This window comes from Elephantulus edwardii, unplaced genomic scaffold (assembly GCF_000299155.1).
Source record: "Elephantulus edwardii isolate Elephantulus edwardi_28Jun2011 unplaced genomic scaffold, EleEdw1.0 scaffold00096, whole genome shotgun sequence".
Lineage (NCBI taxonomy): Eukaryota > Metazoa > Chordata > Mammalia > Macroscelidea > Macroscelididae > Elephantulus > Elephantulus edwardii.
This window is the reverse complement of record NW_006399846.1, coordinates 137,582-144,237: the sequence shown is the minus strand read 5'-3', so window position 1 is coordinate 144,237 and position 6,656 is coordinate 137,582. Positions and strand designations below refer to the sequence as shown.

The following is a 6,656-nucleotide window of genomic DNA, read 5'->3' as shown; positions in this document are numbered from 1 at the left end:
CAGTGCGATTGGCCCAGGACAGAGCGGAGTTTAGGGCTGTTGTACATAGGGTCGCTATGAGTTGCAGGCGACTCGACGGCACATAACAACAACAACAACATAGTTGAAACAGGAAGCAATCTTCAGATCAAAGCAAAGAAATCCTGTATGATTCAAAACCAGGAAAGAAGTGTGTCAGGGATGTGTCTTGTCTCCATACCTTTTCAATCTACATGTAGAACAGATCATTTGGGAGGCTGGACTCTATGAGGGGAAATGTGGCATCAGAATTGAAGAAAGAGTTATCAACAAACTATGTTATGCAGATGACACAACTTTGCTTACCAAAACTGAGGAGTACCTGAATTCTTTGCATCAGAAGGTCAAGGACTGCAGTTTTCAATCTGAATTGCAGTTCAACAAGAAGGAAACAAAGATCACACCACTAGGCCAATTGGCAGTACCATGATAGGTGAAGAAGAGATTGAGATTGTTAACAGTTTCAGCTTGCTTGGTTCCACAATCAACATTCTTGACACCAGCTGTTGGGAAATAAAAAAAACAAATTTTATTGGGGAAATCTGCTTTAAGGGACTTCTTTAGAATGCCAATCCAGGCCATAGTCTTTGCAATTACTTTGCAATTACATCATAGAGCTGGACAGTGTATAAAGAAAACAGAGCAAGAATCAATGCCTTTCAGCTGTAGTGATGGAGAAGAAATTATACCATGGACTGCCAAGAGAACAAACAGATCTTCCCTAGAGAGGATGAAACCATATTGTTCACTGGAAGCAAGAATTTTGAATCTCTGTTTCACCTACTTTGGGCATGTGGCCAGGAGAGACCAGTCCTTGGAGAAAGATACTATTATTGGAAGAGTGGAGGCACATCTTACACAAGAGAGGAAGACCCAGGATGAGATGGATTGATATAGTAACTATAGTAATGGAGGTAGATCTGTAAGAGAGTGAGATTAGCTCGTGATAAGGCAGAGTTCAGAGGTATTGTGCATAAGGGTCGCTATGAGTTGTGATCAACTCAATGGCACATAGCAACAACAAAAATAAGATGCATATTTATAGGTATCACATACCTATTTATAGATAGATACGTAAGAAAACTGATAATTCTAACTAAGTATGACAAGCTTTTTTGTTTCGGTGTACATGGGTACTTTGAGAACAGGGATAAACAGCATCTATCTTAACATAAAGAAGCTGTGGTGGCCAAGTGGGTAGGGAGTTGTTCTGCCAGTTCCAAAGCAACTGGTTCAAATTCACCAACTGCTCTGCAGAAGAAAACTGAACATTCATTCAATTCATAGCCTCTAAGAGGCCATCTGTGAGTCGGTTCTGACACAACAGCAGTGAGAAAGAGATCTAATCAATCCATTGTTATCAAGTAGAATCAGCCCATAACCAACCCTCCATTGGATTTTCAAGGCTATAAATCACACTAGAAAAGATTGTCCATCTTTCACCCTGGGAGTTATATGTAGATTTGAATTTCAAGAGAGACACAATTTTTGGATTAGCAGTAAACCCTCTACTCCATCAGAGCTCTCCCTATTAACATAAAGGGGCCAAGAAAGTTCTTCCTTCTGTGAAATCTGAGACTGTATAAAAAATAAGCAGTAGAGAAATCATGGTACATTCACACAATGAAATATTACACAATATTGAACTTGCAAAACACTGTATAGGATAAGTGAATCTGGATGACATTCTCCTAAGTGAAATATCTCAGTCACAAAAGGATAAATATTGCATATGGCCACTATTATAATAATAGGATCAATGCAAGGGAGGTAAAGAAATAATGCACAATATACTGGAATGGGTGAAAGGAAGGAAGCCAAAAGGAATAAATGGTTACAATTTATGTGTACAACAATTAACAGCCTGAAACAAGACAAGTATTCCAAAGTGAATTGGGAGAGAGGGAGAGAACAAAAAATGTTCAATTCAATCTATTTGTGAACTTTCACTAAATTTTTTTAAATGGATTACAAACATAAAGGAAGCAGTAAGGGCAGGACATAATTCAGTCAGGAAAAAAGTCTATGACATAGGCTTTCATTCATGTGAAAATATGATACATATCAAGAATGTGGAAGTTTGCAAATAAAATTTATTTACAGATTTTAGAAGAATTCCTACCAGGCAGTTAAGGAAGCAAAAACAAGAAACTAATTGACTTTCTGTGGAAGATGATGAAGATTTCATGAAAAAGATTAGTCAAAGAAATAATTACCATATTTAAAGAAGGAAAAAATAACTCAAAAGACAATGTGGAGAATAAACAAATGAGGAACAATATAGAAAGCAGATAAAGTATGCAGATATATTGCTTTCTAAATTATGATGAGGTCAACTGATATAAAATGTGCAGAAAACCTAGTTCCTGTACCAAGAATTTATGAAACTCTTCAATGGATGTTACATGTTCTGGTTATGTCCCAAACTTCCTCTCCTAGCTTCTCTGGTTTTATCATAATATGATCCTTAATAAAGATTTAGAGAAATTATTAAGGAAACAGGATGAAATAGAAAACTTAAATATTAGCTGAAGTTTGACTTTGAGTCTATTAATCTTTCCTACCAAAATTTCTATCCTGGTCCATTACAAGGAGATTTAAGTGGAAATCTCTCTATCTAGCCCCAAACTACTTTCATGTTTTTTGAACTTGCTTCTTCTCAAATTAGTGGTCTCTTTCTAATAATACTTGTTTCCTTGATCCTTCAGAAAAATCTGTTCTCATTTAATCAAATAACAACCTTTGACAACAAATGAAAATAATTCTTTTGCTTTATTTGAAGAAATTATTCTATTAATTTTTAGAGGAAAATTATTATGTTCTTACAAGCAAACAAAAATTCCTAAATGATAATTTCTGAACTTCTGAGGATGTTGCTATACTTATACATAGTTTTAAAATAACTTTTCCTGTATATTCTATCCAAGTAATTTTTTTTTTAATTTTGGTGGAAGTTTACAGAGACAGGATTTCCATTCATACGTTGTTGCACACTTTCCTCCTTACTCACCCTTCCCCCCAGTTAGCGGTTCTCTTTGAAGAAAAAAAAATTTCTTATTGTTATACAATCCTCTCCCCACCCCAAATCCACTTTACTATGCAGCTCTTATTCTGGAATCTTGTCATAAAAATAATACCTAATCATATATTCCTCCTAAAGAGTTCTCTCCTTCATCTGTTTCAATGCTGTTGTTGTTGTTGTATATTCCTCCTAAAGAGTTCTCTCCTTCATCTGTTTCAATGCAGTATACATTATTTATCCTCTCTTTTCTCAACGTTGCCCCAACCCCATGTCAGATCCATTTTACGAAACTGGCATTATGCAGTATTTGTCCTTCTGCGACTCAGCTATTCACTCAGCATAATGTCCTCCAGAGTCACCAATTTTGTATATTTCATGAGTTCCTTGTTTTCCAATGAAGCGTAGTATTCCATTGTATGAATGTACCACAGTTTTTCTACCCATTCATTTGTTGATGGGCACTTGGGTGGTTTACAGCTCTTTGCTATTGTGAACAAAGCACCAATAAACATGGGTGTGCATATATATGATTGGCTGGCAGTTCTGATTTCTTTAGAGTATATTCCCAGTAGTGGAATTGCTGAGTCAAATGATATTTCTATTTGCAACTTTTTGAGAAAGTGTCATACTGCCTTCCATAGTGGTTGCACCATTTTACACTCCCACCAACAGTGAATAAGGGTTCTAGCTTCTCCATAACCTCACCAGCATTTGTTGTTTGCTGCTCTCTTGAATTTTGCTATTCTTACTGTGGTGAGATGATACCTAATAGTTGTTTTGATTTACATCTTAGAGCTAGGGATTTTGAACATATCTTCATGTGTTTATTTGCCATCTGAATGTCTTTTTTGGTGAAGTGTCTATTCATACACTGCCCGTTTTTCAATTGGGTTGTTTACATTTGTCTTATTGTGGTTTTCAAGTATTTTATAAATTCTAGATATAAGTCCCTTATCAGATATATCATTATCAAATATTTTTTCTCCAGTCTGTGGCTTCCTTTTTGACCCTGTTGGAGAAGACTTTGGATGTGCGTAGGGATTTGATTCTTAGAGGGTACCATTCATCTGTGTTATCTTATCTGGGTTGTAGGCTTTTCAGGATGCTTAGAAGACTGTTTATGCTGTGGATTAGGGCTTCTAGAGTTCTTCCAAATTTTCTTTAATGAAGTTTATAGTCCTTGATTTTAGTTTTGGTCTTTGATCCACTTTGAGTTGGTTGTTGTGTATGGTGTGAGGTATGGCAATTGCTTAAGTTTTCTACAGACAGTTTTCCAATTTTGCCAACACCATTTGTTAAAAAGGCTGTAATTTCCCCACTAAACTGATTTCATCTCCTTGTCAAAAATCAGTTGTCCATAGATATATGGGCTGATTTCTGGGTTCTCAATTCTATTCCATTGATCTATGTGTCTGTCATTGTATAATACCACACTATCTTGACCACCATGGCAGTGTAGTAGGATTTGAAATCAGGGAATGTGATGGTTCCTACCTTTTTTTCTCCTTTAAAAGAGTGCTTTGCTTATTCAGGGTCTCTTTCTATTCCAAATGAGATTGGATATTGCCTTTTCCATCTCGTTGAAAAATGGAATTGGTATTTGTATTGGGATTGCATTGAACATGTAAATTGCCTTTGGTTGTATTGTCATTTTCACAATATTGAGTCTTCCTATCCAAGAGCAAGCAAGGTACACACTTCCATTTTTCCAGGTCTCTTTTTGTTTCTTGTAGTAATGTTTTGTAATTTTCTTTGAATAGATCCTTTGTGTTTCTGATTAGATTTACTCCTAAGTATTTAATTTTGAGATTAGCTATTGTGATGGGTATTGTTTTTCTTAGCTCTAGTTCTGTATTTTCTTAGTCGCTGTAGATGACTCCACTGTAGAAAAATCCAATAGATTTTTGTACATTGATCTTGTTTCCTGCCACTTTGCTGAATTGGTCAACTATGTCCAATAGTTTTCTTGCTGAGTTGTTAGGGTTTTCTAAGTATCCTATCATGCCATCTGTATAGAGAGATAATTTTACCTCCTTTTTGCCAATTTGGATACCTTTTATTTTCTTCTTGTCTTATTGCTATTGCTAAGACTTCCAATACAATATTGAACAGGAGAGGTGATAGTGGGCATCTTTTCTTAGTTCTTATTCTCAAAGGGAATGCCTTTAATCTCTCTGCATTAAGAATAATGTTGGTTCTTGGGTTTGTGTATATACTTTTATCGTATTGAGGAAGTTCCCCTCTAATCCTATTTTGTTGAGTGTTTTAATCAGGAAAAGGTGTTGGATTTTGTCAAAGACATTTTCTGCATTAATTGATAGGATCACGTGGTTCTTGTTTTTTACTTTGTTAATACGATGAATTACACTGATTGTTTTTCTTATGTTGAACCATTCTTGCATTTCTGTTATGAATTCCACTTGGTCACGGTGAATTATATTTTTGATGTATCATTGTATTCTATTGACCAGGATTTTATTCAGGAATTTTGCATCTATGTTTATGAGAGATACTGGCATATAGTTTTCTATTTTAGTGGTATCCTTTTCTGGTTTTGGTATCAAGGATATGTTTGCTTCATAGAGTGAGTCTGGGAGCATTCCATCTTTTTCTATTTTTTGAAATAATTTATGTAGAATTGGTGACAATTCTTCTCTGAATGTTTGATAAAATTCACTTGTAAAACCATCTGGTCAGCACTTTTTTGGCCAGAAGTCATTTTATTACCTTTTCATTTTCTTCTTTTATAATGGCTCTGTGCAGGTGTTCAATTTTTGTTTGTGTCAGTTTAGGTAGGTTGTGATTTTCTAAGTATTTGTCCATTTCCTCTAGATTTTCATATTTTTTTGAGTACAGTTTTTCATATTATTCCATTGTTAGCTTTTTTATTTTAGTTGGTTCTGTTGTGATGGTGTCTGTTTCATCTCTATTTGAATTAATTGTGTCTTTTCCTTCTTTTCCTTTGTCAGTTTTGCTAGTGGTTTCTTGTTTTAATTGACATTTTCAAAGAACCAACTCCTAATTTTGTTGATGGTTTCGATTGTTTTCCTGTTATTATTTCATTTATTTCTACCTGAATGTTTATAATTTCTGGTTTTTTTAGATGGTGTCAGGTTTTCTTACTGTTCTATTTAAATTTGTTGGAGATGTTGGGTTAGGGTAAATGGTCATTTTTTTCCTGCCTTTTTTTATGTTTGCTTTTTGCTATAAAGTAACCTCTGATTATTGCTCTGGCTGTTTCTCAAAGGTTTTGGTTAAGTTGTGTTTTCATTGTCATTTGTTTCAAGAAACTTTTTAATTTCAGCTTTTATTTCTTCTAGTACCCATTCATATTCTAGCAAGGTGTTGTTCAACTTCTAATTGCCTGTTTTTTTCCTCCTTTATTATCTTATTATTAATTTCTAATTTTGTAGCATTGTGGTCTGAAAATATGTTCTTTTTTTACTTTTTTTCCCTTCAATTATATTTTATTAATTTTCATAAACATTTACAGAGATTTTGGGTTTCCATTCATTCACCGCTGCACCATTCTCTCTACCCTCCTCCCAGTTTGTTCTTGTCCAAATGCCACAGTGCTTGTCAAAGTCAGTTCTGATTAATCTTCTTTGTCAGTGTG

The 6,656-nt window shown here is 34.8% G+C and overlaps 1 protein-coding gene across 1 annotated transcript in view; it reads right to left on the bottom strand.

Annotated features, from left to right (window-relative positions):
• Positions 1 to 6,656, bottom strand: part of LOC102863260 — a 475,179-nt gene that overhangs the window by 465,376 nt on the left and 3,147 nt on the right. The gene's annotated exons all lie outside the window — the stretch shown is intronic.